This window comes from Tamandua tetradactyla, chromosome 2 (assembly GCF_023851605.1).
Source record: "Tamandua tetradactyla isolate mTamTet1 chromosome 2, mTamTet1.pri, whole genome shotgun sequence".
Classification (NCBI taxonomy): domain Eukaryota; kingdom Metazoa; phylum Chordata; class Mammalia; order Pilosa; family Myrmecophagidae; genus Tamandua; species Tamandua tetradactyla.
In genome coordinates this window covers 78,244,882-78,262,549 of record NC_135328.1, presented here as the reverse complement: position 1 = coordinate 78,262,549, position 17,668 = coordinate 78,244,882, and the positions used below count along the sequence as shown (strand labels likewise).

Here is a 17,668-nt window from a genome sequence, read left to right as displayed (position 1 = left end):
ACATAGGACAGGTTTCTCTCTCGTTTGACAGGATGTTTTATTTCTTGATTTGGTGTAAGAATTTCTTTTTTTTTTTTTAACATACTTTAGTTTGAAATAATCTTAATTTTACAGAAAAGTTTTAAGCATAGTATAAAAAACTTATCTTCCTGATCCATTTGAGAGTAAGATGCCAACATCATGCCCCTTCATCCACATACTTTAGTGTGCATTTCATCAGAGTTTGCCAGCTGTCCCCATAATGTCCTCAATAGCAAAATAATTCATTCCAAAATTACCGGCTGCATTAAATTGGCACATCTCTTAGTCTCTTTCAGTCTGAAATAGTTCCTCAGTCTTCCCTTGACTTTCACAATATAAACAACTTTGAAGATTATAGGCCTGTTATTTTAAAATGTGCTCGTCGGTTGGGATTTGTCAGATGTTTCCTCATTATTCGATTCAGGTTATGCATCTTTGGCAGGAGTATCACAGAAGTGATGCTGTGTTATTCTCATTGCACACTATCATGTGACATAATTTCCACTGTGCCATAACCGATGTTAACTTTGATCATTTGAATAAGGTGGAATCTGCCAAGCTTTTCCATTGTAAAGTTACTCTTCTTTGCTTTGTAATAAGCATTTTGTGGGGAGCTACTTTTATCCTGTTCCTCATTACACTTGCATTTTATTCATGTAGTTATATCTGTATAGACTCTTGGATTACTGTCTTATTCAATGGGCAATAATCTGTTGCAATCATTTTTTTATTTTGATATAAAACTTTTCCCAACTGTGGCCAATAGGAGCCCTTTTAAACTAAATCCTATATCCTTTTTAAGGTGTCCATATTATTCTTTGAGAATGTCATTACTTTCTGGCACAGGATATTACAGATTCGCCTTGTCTCTGCTCAGCCCAGAAGATTAGTATTTAGAAACCAAGATCTCAGTGCCATGTGTGTTCTAGCATTGAAGTGTCACCACTCTGGAGCCCTCTCAGTGCTCTGAAAAATACATGTGCATATATATATGTATGTATGTATGTATGTATACATATATACACACAATTGCCAGGATAATCATGTCTATATTTATTGGGAAACTTGAGCTCTCCTTATATTTCTAATTCTCATCCAACACCACAGGATTCACTCTATTTTTCTCTCTTTCCATATTTGTAATTCTCTGACTCTCAACGTCAATATATTTACTTCTGTAACAAATCTTCTATCACCACCACCCACTCCCATCTCTATACAGATGCCTACAGGTATGTAGAGATGGGTGACGGGGGTTCCCTACATCCCTCATGTGGGTGGCCTCTTCACCTGCCTGGGCTTCGTCACCCCACTCTTGACCATCCTACTCTGTTCCCTCTCTTCCCTGAAAACACTGCCTTCCTTCGCTTTACCTAATGTTTTGTTTTGTTTGTACTAAATTGTTTAAGAAAAGTGGAGAATGGGAGGAGAAGAGGTGCAGTGAGAACTCCTATTAAAAAAGAAATTGCTTCCCAGGCTGTAGGAACTAGAGGGTGACACAGGTAGGGAACAAGAGAAATGGCTCTGGAAGTGCCCAAGCCTTTGTACTCTCTGTTGCAAGAAGGATCTGTTGGCCAAATCACTGAGTACTGCCCTCTGTGCTAGGCACTTGTTTTCTGCAACATCAAACCCTAAGTGGTGTTCCAGGCCAAGCCAGGAACTGCTGTCATGTTTTATGTTCTGTCTTTGAATAAGAGAAATCACCAGTGTTCTTACTACCACTACTCTCTAGCTCAGGAATTCTTAACTCAGGGACCATGAGATTTGGGGACTCTATAAACCCCCTAGAATATTGCATATGTAATTTTCTCTTGGAGAAGAATCTGCAATTCTCTTCAGTTCTCAAAGAGATCCCTAATTAAGGAAGATTTACTATTTACTATATATATCAAAAGTAAAAGCTGATTCAATCTTACTAATAATTAAAGAAATACAAATGAGAGTAAGATGTCATTGGTTGTATATCAGACTAGTAAAGATAAAAAACATTTATGAAATCTGCATTGTTTGCAATTAATGCTGTAACAGATTGCCACAAACATAGTGACTTAAAACAATGCAAATTTTTTATTTCACAGTTCTGCAGATCAGCAGTCTGAAATAGTTCTTACTGGGCTAAAATCAAGATGTTGGCTGAGCTGAGCTCCTTTTAGAGGTTCTAGGGGGAGTCCGTTTCCTTCCCTTTTCCAGCTTCTAAAAGATGCCTTGACTTTCTAAAGGAATTTCTAAAACATTCCATGACTCATGACCTGTTCCTCCATCATCAAAGCCAGCGGTGAAGCATCTTCAAACCTCTCTTTAGCTCTGACCCTCCGGCCTCCTATTAGAAAGACCCTTCTGATTATATTGGACCTACCCAAATAATCCATAATAATCTCCCATCTCAAGGTCCTCAGTTTATCACAACTACATTACCCCTTTTGCCTTGTAAAGTAACATATTAACAGGTTCTAGGTATTAGGATGTGTGTATCTTTGGGGAGGCTATTATTTTGCCTATCACAATAGCCAAGTATTGGATAATATGTACTATCATGCATTATTGGCCAAAACACAACTAGTATAATGTTTCTAGAGGGGAATTTGGCAATATATAGCAATATTTTTCAATGATACTCATTGACCCAGCAGTGCCATTTTAGGAAGGTAACCTAAGGAGATCATTGGACATGGACACAAAGATATTTAAACTAAGAAATTCACAATAACACAGTTTGTATTAGTGAAAAATTGGAACAAACATAATGTCTATAAATAGGGAATTGATAAAATAACAATATGTGTGTGCGCAGACCTTAAGCAGCATTTGAAATGATTTAATCTAAAAATGCACAAATCTTAAGCATACAGTTTGATGACTATTTAGTTAGGTGTACACTCATGTAACCATGTAACTATCTCCTAGATATAATATTTCCATCACCCGAGGGGGTTCACCTGTGCCACGTTTCCAGTCAACACCCCCAATACCACCCTCTGCCCATCAAGGCAACTATTATTCTGATGTATATCCCCATAGTTTCTTGGCCTTCATATAAGTGGAATTAAACAGTTTGCACTTTTTTGTGTATGCCTTGTTCTGCTCAACATAATGTTTTTGAGATTCATCTTTGTAGTGTCCATCAAATGACCATATGTCGCTCTATTCTTCGACCCTCTTTTCTGTTTCATTGATCCATCTGCCCTAACATAAATATTGTACTTTTTTTATTAATATAACCTTATAATAAATCTTTAAATCAGGTATTATAAAAAATGATTTACATATATATTCATTGACTTGAAAATGTCCGATATTAGTCTATCCCACAGTATATGTGTGCATGCACATTTGTTCATGTATGATTGGAAGGAAAAACATTTAGAATGGTTATCTCTGAGTAGTGAAACTTGAGAGGTTTTTTTTATATTTTTCTGAACTTTTATTCTACAATGAGAATGCATTGGTATACTATGAAGCAACAAGTTGAAGTCTGTTAATTAGCAAAGAAAGTATTGAATCCATCTTTCTTGTGAAAATGGCAGTTATCTTTGAAAGCAATAATGCTTCTTGCACAGGAATTTAATGTTTTTGCTATACCATTTGTGCTCAGTATACAGAAACTGTAATAATCTCATATACTAAACCAGACATTGGCAAACTAAAGCCCTTGATCCGGTTCTCAGCTACCACCTGTTTGTTTATTTTTTAATTAGGGTAGCTGTGGGTTTACAGAGCAATTCATACATAAAATACAGGAGTCCCATATACCACCCTATTATTAACATTTGGTATGGTACATTTGTTGCAATTCAGGAAAGCATGTTTTTAAATTGTACTATTAACCATAGTCCATGGTTTCACTTAGGGTTCACTATGTAGTATGTGAATTTCTTTTCTATTACCTTATATGTATCCTAACATTTTCCTTTTTAACTACATTCAAATATATATTTCAGTGCTGTTAATTATGTTCACAATGTTGTGCTACCATCACCACCATCCATTGCCAAAACATTTCCAACATTCCAAATAGGCCCTCTGTAGCTTGTAAACTTTAACTCCCTTTTTCCTGTCCCTACTCAGGCCCCTGGTAACCTATAGTCTAGATTCTGACTCTATGAATATGCTTATTCTAGTTTTTTCATATTAGGAAGATTGTACAATATTGTTCTTTTGTGTCTGGCTTATGTAACTCAACCTGATGTCTCTCTAGGAACCTTTGTTCTCACTTCATTCAGTTATACAGAGATTAAGTAAATATCTATGTTTTTCAAAATGTATTTTCCGTTCTAGACACTCTACCTTCACCTAATACGCATGCTGTGGAGAATAGGGAAGTTCGAAGAGAAAGAACTCCAGGAAGTTATCTGTTCCTTGTGCTCTGCCTTATCCGCACCTACTTTGCTCCTGAACCCAGGTTTCCTAAAGAAAATGCATTGGCTTTAGGGCCTCTAAGTCCAGGTGATTCTTTTAAAGGTTAGCGTTGAGCCCAGAGGACCTGACCATACCACCTTGGTCCCCTAAGTCTTCAGGGAGCCCACTAGAATGCACAAAGGGAATCTCTGGAATAAATAGGACCAAGGCAGATCTGGGACCCAAACTCAAAGGAGATTAGGATCTAAAATAAATCAACACTAAAATGCATTATACAAGAAAAATAGCAGGCATTTGGACAGCCACTTCCGGCTCTTGAGAGGCATCACCTAGCTGCCTTGGCCATTCCCATCAGAACTGTGGGTGTCTGGTCTCCTCTTCATTGGGCATTTCTATTTGTGTCCTTCACAAATCACACTATTTTGAACTTACCTGTCAAAGGCCAAACATTGTCAGCCAGACCATATTAATATCCCAACAGAAATTAGCCAGCAGCATCTCTTCCTCCATCATCCATCCCCTCTCCTTCTCAGTCTTCATTCTCCCTTTTCATTGTAGCCCTTTTCCCTTCCTAAGTCTGCCTGCTTACCCTTCCTGGTTATTCACATCGCTCACATTCTTTATTATTTTCTTTACTTTCTTGAGAAGTTTCTGGAGCCTCCAGCCCAAGGAAACTTCTATGGGAATAATAAATTCATGGACGATCTTCATGCTCCCCCAGCAGCTCCAACCCCCGCCGCTTCACTCTGGAATTCCTTGTCAGCAGTTACTCCTTCCTGTAACTTGCTCCTGAACTCTGCACTGCGCCCCAGTGAAACCTCCCAGGATACCCACAATGAATATTAGCCATTCTTCCTATCCGCTGCTATTCTGTGGCTTTGTTTCAGAAGAGAACTAAAGTGGGTGTGGACAGGGCTGTGAACCAAGGGTCTCTCTTGTGTGTGTGTATTTATTTCTTTTACAAAGGCCATCACCCATAATAGAGCCAAACCTAGGCTGAGTTTAGGAAGGCAAGTTGGCTCTGTGCTGCTGCTACCTTTTGTTTCGTCTCTAACTGAATCTGGATATTTTCTAGCTTGCCTCTCCATTGGCTGGACTGAGGGGGTGAGAACAGCTATATTATTCAAGGAAAGGGAACAGTCATAGGACCCATGGCTTTTCTTCTGAAATTGTTTCCTTCTCACGAAAGTAGTGCCTTCATTATCACAGAGTACTTCTGGGAAGTCCTGAAATGATGTCCCATTTCAGACCAAATATTGAAACATTGGTCTCATTCCTTACAGAATCTAGACTTGGTGGATGCAACCAATAAACACAGGCAGGGGAGTTCTGACTTGAGACCCTCCCCAAAAGTATGGTGTGGCCCAAATAGGATCCATATTCTGGAGCTCATTAAAAGGCCATCTCATCAGTAGATTGAAACTCTTCCCTCAGGGCCAATCATCCTAAAGCCAGGCCTTCTCCGGGGTCACCCAGGTTTTCCCTCCTGCCAGCAGCCTGAGGGAAGAGTCAAAGTGGTGCTTAGAAACCCAGAAATTTGAAACTTTGTAAAAATGTTTATGTGTTTTCAAAAGTATGTTTTATGCCAAGAGCCTACTGGCCATGAGAAGAAGGCATGGGAGCTCTGTATTATCCACTTGAGATGAGTTCAATTCCAGTGAACACTCCTGTGAATTTAAAGAAATCAGGCTGATTGCCTAGAGCCTTTCAGGAGATGACCCATTCATCCCTGGAAAAACATGCTGAGCACCGCTTAATTCTGATTTGAACAAAGCAGTCATATTTTCAGTTAGGACTGTGTGTGCATGCATATCAGAGGCATACATCTTATTATCCTAACCTATTAGAGGGAAAACAAGTCCTGGGGTTAAGGGTGAGGGCAGTAACCAAGCAGAAACCAAATCGCTTTGGAGCCGACAAGACCTTAATCAAAGTCGCAAATCCTGATGGCGCTGCTTTTCTTACTGAGAAATGTATCAGGTTCTTTCCCCAGGTGCCAGGGGCATGGAGACATTAACATATACCCCCTGCCAATGGAAACCCAAAGCTTGCCCTAGGAGTAAAAAGGCATTTGGGGAATGGAAATGGTCTTCCGTAGTTTTCCTTTTTCTAGGAATGTTTTTAAGTTAGTTTTCACTGGGCAAATGCACATGGGGAAAATAGTCTTGGCCTGGCTGTTTGACCAGCTTATTGGGAGGTTCAAGAAATCAGAGTGAAAATTGTCTTCTTCCACAGTCTTCAGGAGTCCAGCTGACAAATGAGGTATAAGTAACAGATTTTTCCGATATGAATTAATCATTTCTCTGCTGGCTGCCTAGTACCAGTTCCCACTCATTCTGAGCTGCTTTAGAGACTATTTTTGTCACCAAAGGAGATGCCAGACCTAAGGGGAGGAGCCAGAAAATGCACCAAAACATCTTCCCTCCTTTCATTTAGTCACCCCATGAGTGAGCCCCATACATTACATATACCATGTAAATTTCAAATGGCTGAGTGTTTCCCAGTTTTGTTAAATTGAGTAAAAGAAAGGACTCCCAGACTGACTATACCAAGTGCCAAGTTTCATCCCAGCACACATCATTTTTATAGTAAGTTTTAACTCCATGAAAAATATAGGAGTATAATGGGCATGCTGACAGGCCTGGAGCCAGCTCATGAAGTAAGAATACCATGTCTTTAATATTTTTACACAACATGTCTTAATCTGCCACAGCTTCCTTTTCCTTTATATGGCAGTTAAATCAGTGAAAATTCCTGGAGTACTACCTTTTTCTCCTCTGCTCTTATATTGTACATCCTCATTTTCAAACCATTCTTTCTCATGAACCTCTTTCAGCCCATTTATAATTTTTTGATTTGTACAATTGGCTTATCAAGCTCAGCTGCCTTTTTTCTGAACTATTAGGCTGAAGAGGGAGGAGAAGATGGGAAATATGCATTCAGAACTCTTGCTTTCTGCTCATTGAGATTAAGAACTCATGAAAATGAAGTCCAGATGTGTAGGTCACTCAAGTGTTGGGCAGCTAATGAGTGCTTGAGTTGGCCTGACCTCTCCTACAAAAGCGACCACAAATCAAGCTGCTTGCCTATGCCTTAGCAGACCAGAATCCTAGTGACTTTCAGCCCATTAAGTCAACACAAAATCCATTTAGTAATGATCATGTGAGTGCAGAGATTCTTTTCAGACGGGTGACACAAAGGCATCCCTATCCTACTGTGGCCTTTGAGGTTAGGCAGCGTCTTTGCAGAGGGTGCAAGGAGGCTCAAAACCAGGGCCTCCAGTCTCCCCAGTTTACTATCCTCATGTATCTCTCACATTCTGAACCCAAGTGGTTTTCCTGAGTTGGGCTACTTTAGCTACAGAAATCAATAGGAAATCAGGAAACAAAGGCAAAGACATTAAGTGAGGTCGGTTTGGCTTAAGCAGGGATGTCAACTGGTGATACGTTACAGATTTCAGCAGGACAGACGTCCTGTTGTGGCTAGAGGTCATCGTCTCTCCTCTGGTTAGGCAAACAATGATATGGCACCTCCTTCGTGGTCTTTGATGAGTCCTTTCCCAAATGCACAACCTCCTGTTCCCCGCCCCACCTCCCCATATCATATCAGTGCGTGGGATGTCAGACCCATAAGAAGAGATGTCTTTGCTGGCATTTAAAGATAAACTTAATCACAAATAAAAAGAGGTATCAATTCAATATAGTTTTTTTTTTTTCTTATTGGGCATACTTCCTAATTCTAAACTTTTCTTACTCTCCAGTCAATGTGAAAAGAAAGATGAAATGAGGGGGCGAAAAACCTCACACATATGGAATCACACCTGGCTTTGGCTCAATTTAAAGCCACAGTAGAACCAGGAATGGAGGCCTAAGGGCAATACTTTCTTTCACTGGTTAAGAAGGGTTGCTAGAGGCTTTCTGCTGCCAGAAATCTCATTAGCTAGGCAGCCTTCCCAAGTACTCCTTCCTCAGCCAACTCAAAGCTTCTAATGACTGAGTTCTGGAGGAGAGAGAGCACTGTCAGTCCCTGCTGATTGCCCGTGTCCTGGGGCGGCTGTTGAGGTGTGAGGACACCGTCAGCATTCATGTCGCTGGATGAGAAGCAAAAAGAGGTGCCAGAACCCTGTTTAAATGTGCTCACTGAAGCAAAGGGGGCAGGGGCCGTGATGGTTTATTATTTGGCCTCTCTTAAGGTACAGAATGCATTAGCCCATGGTTTTTGGTGTCCCTTATAAATGGCACACAGAAAAATCACTCACCTTCAAAAAATGATTGATACTTCTTTTACTTGAACAAATGAGAAATGTCCGTGACAGAAAGCTACCCCTGTTAGAAGCCAGGTTTTCTCATTAGTTGTAAAACATGGATAATTATTCACTGGGAACATACGCAGTGGGAATTCATGTTTAATTCCTTGTTTTGACTAGCTTCTGGAAGCCCTCAGAGACCACTGTGTACACACAGAGACGTGCATAAATATGTACATAAAAGCACAGGGACCTGCCCTGCATGTACAATCAGAAGGAATGCCAAGTCTCAGCCCAAAGTAAGTTGTTAAAGGAAATAAGCATTGAAAGACAGATTAGTAATGGAAAAGGCAGATGACCAGCAATTTTGTTCATCAACTTTAATTATAATTGGTTTATTTTGGTCTTTCCTTTTACTGTCGAAAGTAGATTTTTGTAAGAACATTTTCAATCCAAGATGAGCAGTCGCACTTATTTGAATTATATTCTCTTTGGTCACTATCCAGATGTGAAGGAACATATATAACCTATATAGCAGATGGACACTGCCTCAGTAATGAGAAAATATATTAGCAATTTAGAAGTTAGGGTATGTATTCAGCAACTTGTACCAAAGACCCAAAATAACAGTAGCTTAAATAAGATAGATGTTTATGTCTGTCTCGCATAACAGTGGTAGACATTTTCAATCCTGTAGGGCAACTTTGTTGCATTAGGATATCCATAGACACACTAAGCAAAAAATTTTAAAACTCTTGTTGCTCTACCATCCCTGAGGCTTGCCTTTATCTACCACATTCACTTCTCAATAGCAGGATGGAAGAAGGGGGAAGAGGAGCAAGTTCTTTTCTTCTGAAGATCTGTCCCAAAAGGTATTCACATCGCTCACTTTCCCTCTCATTTCATTGAAGCTAATCACATGATCCAAAATGTGATTGCAAGGGAAGTTGGAAATACCTCTATTCCAGGCAGCTGTATACCTAACTGAAAATTGGGAGTTCTTGAAACAACAGATATGAGGGGATAACTAGCAGTCTTTGTCACACATAACAACCAAACTAAAGTTGTTTCAAACGGGTGACAGCAGTGCAAGTAAAAATGATCTTTGACTTCAACAAAGCAGAATGAATGGATATGAGCCTACCAGCAAGGAATTTTAATTTCAGAAGACTTTAAAATATTTGGGAAACATCTGCAAATAGCAGACTGGACCAGCAATTTCTTTAACTAGTTAAAACTTTGTCAGAAAACAGAGAACTAAATCAATAGAAAATATGAAAAGGTACTGAGTCATTCCTGATGATTAAAGATTTAGATACTGCAAAAGGTTATGGTTTTCTTCCTTTTTGATTATGGATAACTTTACATATACAACATAACCAGAACAGTATAATTAATCCCCATGCATTCAGTACCCAGCTTCAACAAACAACATCTGTCATTCTTATTTATATTTTCACCCACTACCCACCCCATCTCTACTTATCCTTTATAGTTAAAATTTATGTGCATTGAATTGAACAAATCTTAACTGTACAATTTTAACATATATCCCCTGTAACCACATTATCTACATATATTAAGCCATTTAATATTATCCTAAAGGTCATTTTGAGGCTCTATTCTCTTTGTGTGTGTGTGTGTGTTTTCTCTCTTTGCTTTACATTGTCTGCTTTCTATTGGTAGATCTTCAATGTCACAGATTTTTTTCTACAGTGTCTAATCTATATTAATCCCACTCCAGAGAATTTTTCATTTCAGAAAATGTATTTTTTCATTTCCATTAATTCTTTTTGTAATTTCCATTTTATCCTTCACTATGTTCATGTTTTCTTTTTAAGTTTAAAAACTTAACCTATTTTATTATCCTTATTTACTAATTCCATCACCTGTATCATTTCTGGGTCTGCTTCCATTGACTAATTTTTTTATTTTTTATTTTAATGCAAGTTTATTAATATGTATTGTATCTTCACATACCACTAATCATCCAAAGTGTACAATCAGTGGTTAACAGTAACATCATATAGCTGGGCATTCATCATCATAACCGACTTTTTTTCTTTTTTGTGAAAAATAACATATATGCAAAAAAGCAATAAAGCGTAGAGCAACAATTAGTTGTAGAACAGATTTCAGAGTTTATATGGATTGCAGTTCCACACTTTTAGGTTATTCCTTGAAGCTGCTCCATGACACTGGAGACTAAAATAAATATCAACATAATGATTCAGCAGTCCAATGACTAATTTTTAAAGTATTGTTTATGGATCACATTTTCCTGCATCTTGGCATATCAAGTAATACTTGATTGTGTGCTGGACATTGTTGACTCTACTTTAATTGTCTGGATTGTGTTGCCTTCCTTTAGAGATGGTTGGGTTTTCTTCTCTTGAGTTATTTAGAATTCAATTTGATTTTTTTTTTTTTATATAACATCTTCAGTCTTTGCAAGTCTGGCTTTGTGGTTTGCTGTTTCTGCTGTATCTCATTCATAGCTGCGTGTTTCCTATGTGTGTAACTTTTCAATTTGATTTTTTGAGGCTTGTTTTTAAGTTTGGTTCATGGAGGTCTTGAGTAGCCTTTACTGTATGGCCTTTCTGAGATGTCTACTGAATGCCCTAGATGATCAATGAAGATATTTCATTTTGGCTGTTTGCAACTTAAAGGTCTTCTAACCCTGTTTGAGCTTTGGAAAATATTACACCCATGAATCCCTTGATGTTCTTTGCTTGACCCTGTGGAGTTAAATCCTATGTATGTAATCTTGGAATGAACAAGGACTCAAACGGAATTTATGCAGTTTTCTGGAGCTCTTTCTCTGGGTAACACTGTCTACCTGACAACTTCCAGCTGCCTCAGCCTCCTTGAACTTTGTTCTTTGTCTCATCAGTTCATCCAGACTTTGCTCTGCTTGGGATACCCCTCTACTCTGCAGTTTGGAATGTGCCTTAGGGCAGAAAGCCAGGAAAAGCATAGGACTCAACTAATTTATTTTCCTTATTTCAGGGATCACACTTCCATACTATTGTCTAATGTTTGAAAACAGTTGTTTCTGGTATTTTTGTACAGTTTTCTAGTTATTTATGACAGGAGAGTAAATCCAGTCCTTGTTACTCCATCATGGCTGAAGGCAGGTAATTTTAATTTTAAAAAGATAGTTCCTCTGGATAACAATTCTGGGTTTACAGTTTTGTTTTGTTGTACTTTTAAGTTTTAGCTCCATTATCATTTGGTTTCTATTGTTTTCTGTAAGAATTCAGCCACCATTCATAGTATTTCCCTATAGGTAATGTACCCTTTAACTCTGGCAATTTTCAAAACTTTTTCTTTGTGAATTTCAGCAATTTGACTAAGGTATGCCTAGGTGGTTTATTAGCCTTCTTAGAATTGTAAACTTATAGTTTTCCCCAATTGATAGGGTTTAATGGTTTTATTTCTTATAATATGTTTCTGTGTCAAAATTCTTTTATTTTGGGACTCCAATTATATGTTAGGCCTTTTAAATCCCACAGGTCTGTGAGATACTATTCATTTTCCTTCAATTATTTTTTCTCTCTGTTCTTCTTATTGGATGTTTTCTACTGAATTATCAAGTACACTGACTCTTCTTCTGTCATCTATTTTTTAAACTCATCCAGTGAATTTTTCATTTCAGTTTTTGTACTTTTCAGCTCTAGAGTTTCTTTGTTTTTATGGTATCTATTTCTCTATTGCGATACTCCATCTGTTCATTCATTATGAGCATAGTTTCCTTTAAGTTCTTATTGATAATAGTTGCTTTAAAGTTGCTGTCTGCTAACAGCAGCATTTAAGCAATCTCAGGATCAGTTTCTGTTGACTGCTCTTTCTCTTAATTGTTGGTCATATTTCTTCATGTTTAATGTTTTTTTATTGTATGCTGGTAATTATAAATATGTTATAGAGACTCTAAATTCCATTATGTTCCTCTGAAGAATATTGATCTTTGTTCTAATAACATTAATTTGGATGGATGTAAATTCCAATCTCTATGCTCTCTGCAATGGGTAGCAATTAAACTCTCCACTCTATCCTTTCAGCTTCTTGCTCTTTTGCTATGTCACTTGGGGTCTATCTGTCAAGAATTTGAGCAGAATTTATGTGCACATTCTGAGGTTCACCCCCTCTGTGGCTCTGATAGGATTTCCCCCTTAGCTTTCTGGTTGTTCTAACAGCCCCAAACTCTATCATCTGACATTTCAATCCAATAACACTTCAAGTTTTCTGGCTCCCAGAGCCATGAAGGGATTGAAGAATTTCCTCAGGCAAAAAGCTGACAGAGTACACTTTGTTGCAATTTCTATTTTTCAAGGCTAGACTCCCCTCCTGCTTCTGCCACTGCTTTTGGTCACTCTTCAGTACATTCAAAGAGTTGTTATTCCACATATTTTTTTTGTTTTAGATTTTATGATTATCTGTAGAAGGGTTAGTCGAACCAACTTATTTCACCATTTCAGAAAACTAGAAAACTTAGTGAAGTTATTTTGAGATATTTCTGGCAAAATTTTAGTCTGTTCCCATTTTAGAATATTTGGAGCATTCCTATTCACCCTCTTCTTTAGTTCTTTACATTCTTTAACCCAATTGTTGGCGCACTACTAAATATTCAAGACCCAGAGGTACGTTCTCTCATAAATTAAATAAAGAAATGGATGTTGACAGTATTGTACTGGATGATTTGATTATGCAGAACCCTTTTATTTCAGATTCCACTAACTTGGACTTTTTTTAATAATTCAAGCATGAGGTTTAGAATTAAGTTTATCTTTATTATCCAGGGGAGAGAGGGAGTAGTTTGCAAGAATAATGTGTTTGGTCAGTTATTTTCACAAACAAATGACACCATTCATCAATTCATTCCACATATTCTTATTAACCACCTACTTGCTAACAAATTGTTTCTTCTTTAATCTCTTTCTTTTCTGTATTTCCATGACATCACATCATCTCACTTGTCCTCCTCTCTCTCAGACTATTTCTTCATAGACACATTTAATACCTCCTCTTCTTTCTTCAATCATTGAATATCAGCATTCTCCCAAGGTTCTGTCTTGAGGGCTCATCTCTTTTCATTGAAGATTTCTTCCATGTACGTCATGAGACTTATTCCCCAAATCTGTATCCTCAGCTCTTATCTCTGACATCTCTGACATAGCACCCATTTTTACCTTTATCACCCTGCTGGATTTTTCCATTATAGGAGTTCTACCACAGTTTTTAAAATCAGTTGTTTAAAATTAAATATATCCATCTCCTTCTGTTTCTTTCAATGGTCTCACCAAAGTTCTAATTACTCCAGCTTCTCATCTTTCTTTCTTCCTCTCTCTTTCCCAAATAAGCCTAATTATTGCCACACATAAACTGATATCCCAGAATCTCCTTTCTCTCATGTCAGTGCATCTTACAAAGAACCACTTTAATGATCCTTCTAAAGTAAACCTAGGTGATGTCACTCCCCCTCTTCAGAAACCTTCAGGGATTCCCAAAAGATCAGACTCTAGCCTTTAGGAACCTCCTTATTGCGACTCTAACCTACCATGCAAGACTTCTTTATTTTCCTTGTGTTCTGGACAAGTTAACTAGTCTTTTTCTGCAAGTCACCAACCTGTTTTCTTATCTTTGCATCTTTGTTCACATTGGTTCTTCCTTCACATTCTGAATTCCTGATCTCTGCCTATCTTAATACCAAATACCTTCTTTATACAAAATCTCTTCCATGAGCCATTCATTGGAATCTGATTCAATGTAACTACACATTGATCCAAGCAGTATAGATTGAATATGTAGGCTTGGCCCCTGGCTCTTGGATCAGTGGTCTCATTTTTCTGGAGGGAAAGAAAGAGGGGTTAGCATGATAAGTCTGAGACTATGCTGTGAAATCTTGGAATGTGAAAATATATTAAAGAGCATTTAATTCAGTGGTTACCTAAATGTTATCTTCTTTTACAGAAGCCTAATAATATATAATTTTCATTTGATTGAAATAGGGGCATAGGTCCCATAGCCCCACCTATTCAGACTCCTTTTCCTCAAGGACCCTTCCCAGGTATCCCCTGAGGTACCTCTGCAAAACCCTAGAGCCCCAGGAACAGCAATCTGAAAACCACTGGTCAAGTCAAATATTCTCGTTTATAGATTAGAACACTGAGAGCAGAGAAACCAGTCAAAATCTAGAGTTCTCTTTAAGAGTCATGAATCTATATAATTGTGTTTAAACGTAACAAAATTGATTTTTTTTTTTAAAGAATGATCTTTTTCTACAAGACTAATCGTCACTCTGATAAGTTTCAGGGTGAGGGGTTTTACTATAAAAAGAATTGTGGCAAATATGACATCTTAAGTTTGGCCTTGACTGATTTGAATGTTTGTCCTCAACTCCTTTTTAAGTCACTTAAAGGAGAGCTTAAACCCCTTCCTTAGGTCTGACCTTCACTCCCAGCCCCCACCGCCAATTCAAGGTGAACAGGACCTGGATTTAGGAAGGCAGCCTTTCAGAGACATCTGCCTAAGTTGTTGATCCCCATGGATCTTTCTTAAGTTGAGTTCCAGGAATTCCCATGGAAGCCGTCATTTCTGACCTTGTAAAAGTGACTGTGCCCCATCCTCAGCCTCTCTAAGAGCACCAGGCTGGGGAGGAATGGGAGGCCCTGGGAACATGCCCAAAACCCAAGAACCAGATGGGTCAAGAGAGGAATACTAGAAATACAGATCTTTAAGGCTTGGGATTCCAAGAGGGAGGGAGGATTTTGAATGTAATTGTATGCAAATGAAACTCTTATTTAGCTGACTTGAATTTCTGGCTCCTAGATAAGTAACTTTATCAACCATAGAGAACTTCTTTTCTTTCTTCCTAAATACTTTCTCAGAAAACTGATCCTAATGGAATTGGGAAAATGAGGATTAGGGGTAAACACGAGAGATTCCCTGGCCAAATGTCTCCCATTAGCTAGGGAATAGTAAGGTTATTATTTATCAACTTAGCATCTAGTCAGTCTCATCAGGGACTGGCATCTCTACAGCCCATGGCATCTTTTATTCTTCAAAGAAAAAGTGATAAGAAGATATACATTTGCCTGTTTCAGTCAGCCTGAAAAGCTGTACTTCTTTAATCATACTAATTGTTTATGTAAAGAAACTTACAGTTCTCCTGCCTTTTAATATTGAAAAACAAAACTAGCATCTGACTCCAGACTACATTTGGGGCTGGGTTCAGGGGCGGGGGCAGAGGTGCTGATCCCAGGAGCTCCCAATGGACAGGTTCCTGTATACTCCTCCCAAGGCCATTTCCACCCCATTTCATAACAGGAGTGCAAAGAATGACAGCACTGTGGACACCATAGGGCACAGGGGAGCCCACTTCTCCTAAGTACCCTGAATGAGATGATACAGGAGGAGCTGGAACTGAGCCAGTGCAGGGTAGAAGCCCTGCCCTATACCGGGTCTTAGATCCCCTGGCCAAAGGGAAGAGGGGAAAAACCAGCAATCCCCCTCTTCCTAAGTATACAGGTAACTATTGTCGCAAAAGAAGCTATATTTTAAAAAAAAAAGAGAATAGGTGCTTAAAGTAATAATCATTTATTTTTACTAATCTTTATTAGTTCAGCTTATCAAAATTGGGCTTGGCTGTGAAGAGTCAGCTGTTCTCCACAATTCCCTCATTTTCCTCTTGGGATTCACAGGTCAATCCAGACATGTTCTTCTAATGGGGATGGCAAAGCCACCAGGATACAGCAAAAACTCACAGAGTCTCTTGAGATCCAGGTTTGGAACTGGTATACCAACATATCTGCCTCATTTTATTGGCCAGAACAAAATCACATTGCTAAACCCAAAGTCAGGAGGTGGGAGAGTATAGCCCACCCATAATAGGCTACTGAAAAGTTACATGGCAAAGTAAATGGATACGGGGAGTAGATACCTGTATCTCCCATGCTGAGCTTCTTGGGTCCATTTGAGCATTGTTTTTCAAGGATCTTCAGGCTCCTACCCTTTTATCCTACACCATTACCTCAGAGCAGGAAAGAAAGGGGGTAGTAAGATTCCTGAGCAAATTGCTGATTTATAGGGCGAGGAGTCAGAAGTCCTGCCATAGGATCTTGGAAAATCTCCTAACATCTCAGAGTCCCAGCCTCCTCCTCTGGCAGTGCGTGAGTGATCTCTAATGGCTGTCCTGTGCAAATTCTAACAGTGCTGCCTCCAGAAAAAAAAAAAAAACCAACCTTGGAAAATCCTTTCTATCTGCAGATCCAGAGGCAGGCATACACGTGCAAGCAGCCATCTTTCTGCTTCAGAGAGTTCACAGTCTTCTGCCTCACATCCCAGTTTCATTCAAGTGCTTGTTAAATCCTATTCCAGCTTGGAACTTCCTTGGAAGAGGGAAGAAAGCCTTACCTACGTCCCCAGAATTACCAAATAAATATTTTTTTAACTGAACTGAGTGGAAAACCCCAGTATATTTAATTTTGAATGATTTATCATGTATTTCAACTTCTAAATAAATTTAGAAGTTGCTGGAGGCACAATAGCAAACTCTACAAGTACTCAAAATTTAGAGGACATATATTTTTCTCTCCACAACTGTAATGAGTTTATCCCACTAATTCTGTGCTCCAAAGGCCTGGGTAGACAGAAAATCTCAGTTTAATATTTTGGAATTTTAATGTTATCAAAATACATTCTATGAGTAGGTTGATAAGTATAATATCATACATGTTCAGTGGAGGCTCAGTAGGAGTTGTCCAAAGACCAAGGTTCATGATTTATGGAGAAAGAGATCAGTGTTTAAAGTTGTTTTCCTAGTCTCTGTTGAAAAACTTTGGCTTAAAGATCCCACAAAAGAGTAAAATGGAGCAGATATTAGACTTCTAATTATTTTTAAAATACCCCAGTTGCAAGCATACTGTCTTTGAAGCAGGATTTACTTTCGGTGTAAAATTGATGTAGGAACTAATTAACTTGAAGAAATGTTCAATGAATGAATATTAATTGCATCATTTTTTTAATGTACGTCTGTGTTAATACAAG

General features: G+C 38.4%; 1 protein-coding gene across 2 annotated transcripts in view; it reads left to right on the top strand.

Moving 5' to 3' along the window:
* The window catches only part of ADAMTSL1 (ADAMTS like 1), a 998,876-nt gene that overhangs the window by 961,451 nt on the left and 19,757 nt on the right, over positions 1-17,668 (top strand). The window lies entirely within an intron of this gene.